General features: G+C 38.1%; 1 protein-coding gene across 3 annotated transcripts in view; it reads left to right on the top strand.

Moving 5' to 3' along the window:
- Positions 1-5686: 5686 nt before the first annotated feature.
- The window catches only part of stard3 (StAR-related lipid transfer (START) domain containing 3), a 22107-nt gene continuing 20293 nt past the window's right edge, over positions 5687-7500 (top strand). Inside the window, exon 1 of one of the 3 annotated variants that reach the window (XM_053228357.1) lies at positions 5687-5817. The gene's annotated coding sequence lies outside the window, so the exon portion shown is untranslated. Of the gene's footprint in view, positions 5818-6523; positions 6601-6638; positions 6659-7500 lie in introns of those variants that run through there. The other 2 variants (XM_053228362.1, XM_053228361.1) reach the window with 2 other exon arrangements.

Genomic DNA, 7500 nt, shown 5'->3' with positions numbered 1-7500 from the left:
AGAAGAAAAGGAGAGGAGAGAAGAGAAGAGAAGAGAAAAGAAAAGAAAAGAAGAGATGAGAAAAGAGGAGAAAAGAAAAGAAAAGAAGAGAAGAGAAAAGAAGAGAAAAGGAGAGGAGAGGAGAGAAAAGAAAAGAAAAGAAGAGAAAAGAAGAGAAGAGAAGAGAAGAGAAGAGAAGAGAAGAGAAAAGGAGAGGAGAGGAGAGGAGAGAAAAGAAAAGAAGAGAAAAGAAAAGAAGAGAAGAGAAGAGAAGAAAAAAGAAGAGAAGAGGAGAGAAGAGAAGAGAAGAGAAAAGGAGAAAAGAAGAGAAAAGGAGAGGAGAGTAGAGAAAAGAAAAGAAAAGAAAAGAAAAGAAGAGAAAAGAAAAGAAAAGAAAAGAAGAGAAAAGAAAAGAAGAGAAGAGAAGAGAAGAGAAAAGAAGAGAAAAGGAGAGGAGAGAAGAGAAGAGAAGAGAAAAGAAAAGAAAAGAAAAGAAGAGAAGAGAAGAGAAGAAAAGGAGAGGAGAGGAGAGAAGAGGAGAGAAGAGAAGAGAAGAGAAGAAAAGGAGAGAAGAGAAGAGAAAAGAAAAGAAGAGAAGAGAAGAGATGAGAAAAGAAGAGAAGAGATGAGATGAGAAAAGAAGAGAAGAGAAGAGAAGAGAAAAGAAAAGAAAAGAAAAGAAGAGAAGAGGAGAGAAGAGAAGAGAAGAGAAGAAAAGGAGAGGAGAGAAGAGAAGAGAAGAGAAAAGAAAAGAAGAGATGAGAAAGAGAGAGAAGAGAAGAAAAGAAGAGAAGAGAAGAGATGAGAAAAGAAGAGAAGAGATGAGAGGAGAGGAGAGGAGAGGAGAGGAGAGAAAAGAAAAGAAAAGAAGAGAAAAGAAAAGAAGAGAAGAGAAGAGAAGAGAAGAGAAAAGAAGAGAAAAGGAGAGAAGAGAAAAGAAAAGAAGAGAGAAGAGATGAGATGAGAAGAGAAAAGAAAAGAAAAGAAAAGAAAAGAAAAGAAGAGAAGAGGAGAGAAGAGAAGAGAAGAGAAGAGAAAAGAAAAGAAGAGAAGAGAAGAAAAGGAGAGGAGAGAAGAGAAGAGAAGAGAAGAGAAAAGAAAAGAAAAGAAGAGATGAGAAAAGAGGAGAAAAGAAAAGAAAAGAAAAGAAGAGAAGAGAAAAGAAAAGAAAAGAAGAGAAGAGAAGAGAAGAGAAAAGAAGAGAAGAGAAAAGGAGAGAAGAGAAAAGAAAAGAAGAGAGAAGAGATGAGATGAGATGAGATGAGAAGAGAAAAGAAAAGAAAAGAAAAGAAAAGAAAAGAAAAGAAGAGAAGAGGAGAGAAGAGAAGAGAAGAGAAGAAAAGGAGAGGAGAGGAGAGAAGAGGAGAGAAAAGAAGAGAAGAGAAGAGAAGAAAAGGAGAGGAGAGAAGAGAAAAGAAAAGAAAAGAAAAGAAGAGAAGAGAAGAGAAGAGAAGAGAAGAGGAGAGAAGAGAAGAGAAGAGATGAGAAGAGAAGAGAAGAGAAGAAAAGGAGAGAAGAGATGAGAAGAGAAGAGAAGAGAAGAGAAGAAAAGGAGAGGAGAGAAAAGAAAAGAAAAGAAAAGAAGAGAAGAGAAAAGAAAAGAAAAAAAAAGAAGAGAAGAGAAGAGAAGAGAAAAGAAGAGAAAAGGAGAGGAGAGGAGAGGAGAGAAAAGAAAAGAAAAGAAAAGAAGAGAAGAGAAGGGAAGAGAAGAAAAAAGAAGAGAAGAGAAGAGAAGAGAAGAGAAAAGAAAAGAAAAGAAGAGAAGAGAAAAGAAAAGAAGAGAGAAGAGATGAGATGAGAAGAGAAGAGAAGAGAAGAGAAGAGAAAAGAAAAGAAAAGAAAAGAAGAGAAGAGGAGAGAAGAGAAGAGAAGAGAAGAGAAGAAAAGGAGAGGAGAGAAGAGAAAAGAAAAGAAAAGAAAAGAAAAGAAGAGAAGAGAAGAGAAGAGATGAGAAGAGAAGAGAAGAGAAGAGAAGAGAAAAGAAAAGAAAAGAAAAGAAAAGAAAAGAAGAGGAGAGAAGAGAATAGAAGAGAAGAGAAGAGAAGAGAAAAGAAGAGAAAAGAAAAGAAGAGAAGAGAAGAGAAGAGAAGAGAAAAGAAAAGAAAAGAAAAGAAGAGAAAAGAAAAGAAAAGAAAAGAAAAGAAAAGAAGAGAAGAGAAGAGATGAGAAGAGAAGAGATGAGAAAAGAAGAGAAAAGAAAAGAAGAGAAGAGAAGAGAAGAGGAGAGAAGAGAAGAGAAGAGAAGAGAAGAGAAGAGATGAGAAGAGAAGAGAAGAGAAGAGAAGAAAAGGAGAGGAGAGGAGAGGAGAGGAGAGAAAAGAAAAGAAAAGAAGAGAAGAGAAGAGAAGAGAAGAAAAAAGAAGAGAAGAGAAGAGAAGAGAAAAGAAAAGAAAAGAAGAGAAGAGAAAAGAAAAGAAGAGAGAAGAGATGAGATGAGAAGAGAAGAGAAGAGAAAAGAAAAGAAAAGAAAAGAAAAGAAAAGAAGAGAAGAGAAGAGGAGAGAAGAGAAGAGAAGAGAAGAGATGAGAAGAGAAGAGAAAAGAAGAGGAGAGAAGAGAATAGAAGAGAAGAGAAGAGAAGAGAAGAGAAAAGAAGAGAAAAGAAAAGAAGAGAAGAGGAGAGAAGAAAAGGAGAGGAGAGGAGAGAAGAGGAGAGAAGAGAAGAGAAGAGAAGAGAAGAGATGAGAAGAGAAGAAAAGGAGAGGAGAGAAGAGAAAAGAAAAGAAAAGAAGAGAAGAGAAGAGAAGAGAAGAGAAGAGAAGAGAAGAGATGAGAAGAGAAGAGAAGAGAAGAGAAGAGAAGAGAAGAGAAGAGAAGAGAAAAGAAGAGATGAGATGAGAAAAGAAGAAAAGGAGAGGAGAGGAGAGAAAAGAAGAGAAGAGAAGAGAAGAGAAGAGAAAAGAAGAGATGAGATGAGAAAAGAAGAGAAGAGAAGAGAAAAGAAAAGAAAAGAAAAGAAGAGAAGAGGAGAGAAGAGAAGAGAATAGAAGAGAAGAGAAGAGAAGAGAAGAGAAGAGAAAAGAAGAGAAAAGAAAAGAAGAGAAAAGAAAGAAGAGAAGAGAAGAGAAGAGAAGAGAAGAGAAAAGAAAAGAAAATAAGAGAAAAGAAAAGAAAAGAAAAGAAAAGAAAAGAAAAGAAAAGAAGAGAAGAGAAGAGAAGAGAAGAGAAAAGAAAAGAAGAGAGAAGAGATGAGATGAGATGAGATGAGAAGAGAAGAGAAAAGAAAAGAAAAGAAAAGAAGAGAAGAGGAGAGAAGAGAAGAGAAGAGAAGAAAAGGAGAGGAGAGAAAAGAAAAGAAAAGAAGAGAAGAGAAGAGAAGAGAAGAGAAGAGATGAGAAGAGAAGAGAAAAGAAGAGAAGAGAAGAGAAGAGAAGAAAAGGAGAGGAGAGGAGAGAAAAGAGAAGAGAAGAGAAGAGAAGAGAAGAGAAGAGAAGAGAAAAGAAGAGAAGAGAAGAGAAGAGAAAAGAAGAGAAGAGATGAGATGAGAAAAGAAAAGAAGAGAAGAGATGAGAAAAGAAGAGAAAAGAAAAGAAAAGAAAGAAGAGAAGAGAAGAGAAGAGAAGAGAAAAGAAGAGAAGAGAAGAGAAGAGAAGAGAAAAGGAGAGGAGAGGAGAGGAGAGGAGAGAAAAGAAAAGAAAAGAAAAGAAAAGAAAAGAAAAGAAAAGAAGAGAAGAGAAGAGAAGAAAAGAGAAGAAAAGAAAAGAAGAGAAGAGAAGAGAAAAGGAGAGAAGAGAAGAGAAGAGAAGAGAAGAGGAGAGAAGAGAAGAGATGAGAAAAGAAAAGAAGAGATGAGAAGAGAAGAGAAGAGAAGAGAAGAGAAAAGAAAAGAAGAGATGAGAAGAGAAGAGAAGAGAAGAGGAGAGAAGAGAAGAGATGAGAAAAGAAAAGAAGAGAAGAGAAGAGAAGAGGAGAGAAGAGAAGAGAAGAGAAGAGAAAAGAAAAGAAGAGATGAGAAGAGAAGAGAAGAGAAGAGAAGAGATGAGAAAAGAAAAGAAGAGATGAGATGAGAAGAGGAGAGGAGAGGAGAGGAGAGAAGAGAAGAGAAGAGAAAAGAAGAGATGAGATGAGATGAGATGAGAAGAGGAGAGGAGAGGAGAGGAGAGGAGAGAAGAGAAGAGAAAAGAAGAGATGAGATGAGATGAGAAGAGGAGAGGAGAGGAGAGGAGAGAAGAGAAGAGAAAAGAAGAGATGAGATGAGAAGAGGAGAGGAGAGAAGAGAAGAGAAAAGAAGAGATGAGATGAGAAGAGGAGAGGAGAGGAGAGGAGAGAAGAGAAGAGAAAAGAAGAGATGAGATGAGATGAGAAGAGGAGAGGAGAGGAGAGGAGAGGAGAGGAGAGGAGAGAAGAGAAGAGAAAAGAAGAGATGAGATGAGAAGAGGAGAGGAGAGAAGAGAAGAGAAAAGAAGAGATGAGATGAGAAGAGGAGAGGAGAGGAGAGAAGAGAAGAGAAAAGAAGAGATGAGATGAGAAGAGGAGAGGAGAGGAGAGAAGAGAAAAGAAGAGATGAGATGAGAAGAGGAGAGGAGAGGAGAGAAGAGAAGAGAAAAGAAGAGATGAGATGAGATGAGAAGAGGAGAGGAGAGGAGAGGAGAGGAGAGGAGAGGAGAGAAGAGAAGAGAAGAGAAAAGAAGAGATGAGATGAGAAAAGAAGAGATGAGATGAGAAGAGAAAAGAAAAGAAAAGGAGAGGAGAGATGAGATGAGAAGAGAAGAGAAGAGAAAAGAAGAGAAGAGAAGAGAAGAGAAGAGAAGAGGAGAGAAGAGAAGAGATGAGAAAAGAAAAGAAGGGAAAAGAAGAGATGAGATGAGAAAAGAAGAGATGAGATGAGAAGAGAAAAGAAAAGAAAAGGAGAGGAGAGATGAGAAAAGAAAAGAAGCAAACACTGACATTATGTTCACAATAAACAAAGAAGGAAATATAACTCAGTGTGATGAAGTTAAAAATAAAACCAAAAGAAAGAAAATAATGTAAAATTAAATTCTAATGAAACAGAATGAAATAAGAAAACAGCAAGAAAGAAATAAACAGACATTCGCTCACTTTGACTGAACAAACAAACAAACAGACAAACAGACAAATAAATAATGATAGTAAATAATTGAATTATTTTTAAATGAATGAATGAATGATAATTACAACTATAAACAAACAAACAAATAAATAATGTGGCAGAAAACCAGGAGGATTTTCCAAGAACCTACACACATGGACGAGAATTTTATTTATTTTATTTAGCAAAGAACAAGAGTTTAATTCCTAAAACCAAATTTAATATTCCTGTTTTTAAGTTCCTTCCATATTATTATTATTATTATTATTATTATTATTATTATTATTATTATTATTATTGTAGCTTTTTTTTATCTTAATGTAAGACATTTTAGAAGAATGCATTTCATTTAAGATCTTTAATTAAAATTATGTAAATTTATGTAAAATAGGCTGATAAGTTTATAATAATAATAATAATAATAATAATAATAATAATAATAGTAATAATAATTATTATTATTATTATTATTATTATTATTATTTATGGATCTTGATGAATTTAATCGTATGAATAATCAATAATAAAAATATTTTCCAGTTAATTTGATTAATATTCTTCTCCACTGCATCTTTTCCCTGAAGAAGTTCTAACATTGACCAATCAGCAAAGGGCTCGTGACTTGGTCTGACCAGCCAATCAGAGCACAGGGCAAGGAGGCGGGACTCTAACCAGCCAATCATGGCACAGGGGGGCGGGGTTTATTGGTGCTGGAGAGGAAAATAAGGCGGAACTAGCGCACCGATGCTAACAGACGGAGAACACAATGGCTTTGTTTAGCTAATTTCGGTGAGTATGTTTTTTATTTAAAGTGTTTTCCTTGTTAAAGGGAAGCATTCTGAACAGATTTGGGAATAGATTAGGTTTATGATGTGCTGATGAATAATAATAAAGGTCGTTAGATGAGAGATTTAGCTCTGTCAGGCTAGTTATTTATCCAGTGGTCTGCTCGAGCCGGCGCACAATCTCTGATATGTAAATCATCGATACCGGAAGTGATGATGCTGTTTCGGTATATGCGTCGGTGACTTTTCAAGTTTTGGTCATTTACTTTCGGTTTGTTGTGCAGTGTTGTGTTGTTGGGATTGTGTAGCTTTAACTTCTCAGTAAGGCGTGTGTTACTCAGTGTGAAGGTTTTAAACACTAAAATGTCCTGAACTGATGGACTGAAGAGAAAGTCTGCTATTGACTCAGGCAAAGTGCACTAGACAGGGTGTATAATCTGGAGTTTGTGCCCTGAGCAGGGAACAGCAGGGAGTCTGGGGTGTATTTCAGAAATATATTTCACAAAAAAGTGATCACATGAAGCACATCCACACGTCCAGACACCTTCATCTCTCATCACTGATGTTCACTTGTCCTGGAATGTCTTCAAAAATATGTTCATTTATGCAAATGAGGCCTCATTAAATATGCATATTCTAATTTGTATACTTAACATAAAAATGCTGCAGTGAAAAAGTGGATTATTGAATGCGTGTTTTTTTCCAGTTGTGTAGCGTGTGACGTCACGGCGTTCTCTTGGCCCGCAGTCGCGTCGTGGCGTCGCTGGGAGTCTGGAGACGGTCGTGTGTGAGTGAAAGACGCGTAGGAGGAGTACGGAAGCGTAAATCACGGCTTCCTGTCACGTGTGCGTTTGGGGTTTGGGGTTTGGTCAGAGTCCACATGCCTGCGTGTTCCTGCCTCTGATTGGCTCCCGCTCTACGCCCTCTCTCTCCTCTTTGTCACCTGTGTGCAGGAGTGAAGCGGAAACTCTGTAGGAGATACGATACGTTTCCCGTCCGATACTCTGCGATACGTTTCCCGTCCGATACTCTGCGATACGTTTCCCGTCCGATACTCTGCGATACGTTTCCCGTCCGATACTCTGCGATACGTTTCCTGTCCGATACTCGGCGATACGTTTCCCATCTGATACTCTGCGATACGTTTCCTGTCCGATACTCTGCGATACGTTTCCTGTCCGATACTCTGCGATACGTTTCCCGTCCGATACTCGGCGATACGTTTCCCGTCTGATACTCGGCGATACGTTTCCCGTTCGATACTCGGCGATACGTTTCCCGTCCGATACTCTGCGATACGTTTCCCGTCCGATACTCTGCGATACGTTTCCCGTCTGATACTCGGCGATACGTTTCCCGTTCGATACTCGGCGATACGTTTCCCGTTCGATACTCGGCGATACGTTTCCCGTCCGATACTCTGCGATACGTTTCCCGTCCGATACTCTGCGATACGTTTCCCGTCCGATACTCTGCGATACGTTTCCCGTCCGATACTCTGCGATACGTTTCCCGTCCGATACTCTGCGATACGTTTCCCGTCCGATACTCGGCGAGACGTTTTCTGAACGATACTCGGCGAGACGTTTGCCGTTCGATACTCCGCGATACGTTTTCTAAGCGATACTCGGCGATACGTTTTCTAAGCGATACTCGGCGATACGTTTTCTAAGCGATACTCGGCGAT

This window comes from Pangasianodon hypophthalmus, chromosome 23, assembly GCF_027358585.1.
Source record: "Pangasianodon hypophthalmus isolate fPanHyp1 chromosome 23, fPanHyp1.pri, whole genome shotgun sequence".
NCBI classification, from domain to species: Eukaryota; Metazoa; Chordata; class Actinopteri; order Siluriformes; family Pangasiidae; genus Pangasianodon; species Pangasianodon hypophthalmus.
Note: the sequence above shows the minus strand (reverse complement) of the source record. Positions and strands in the feature narration are given on the sequence as shown.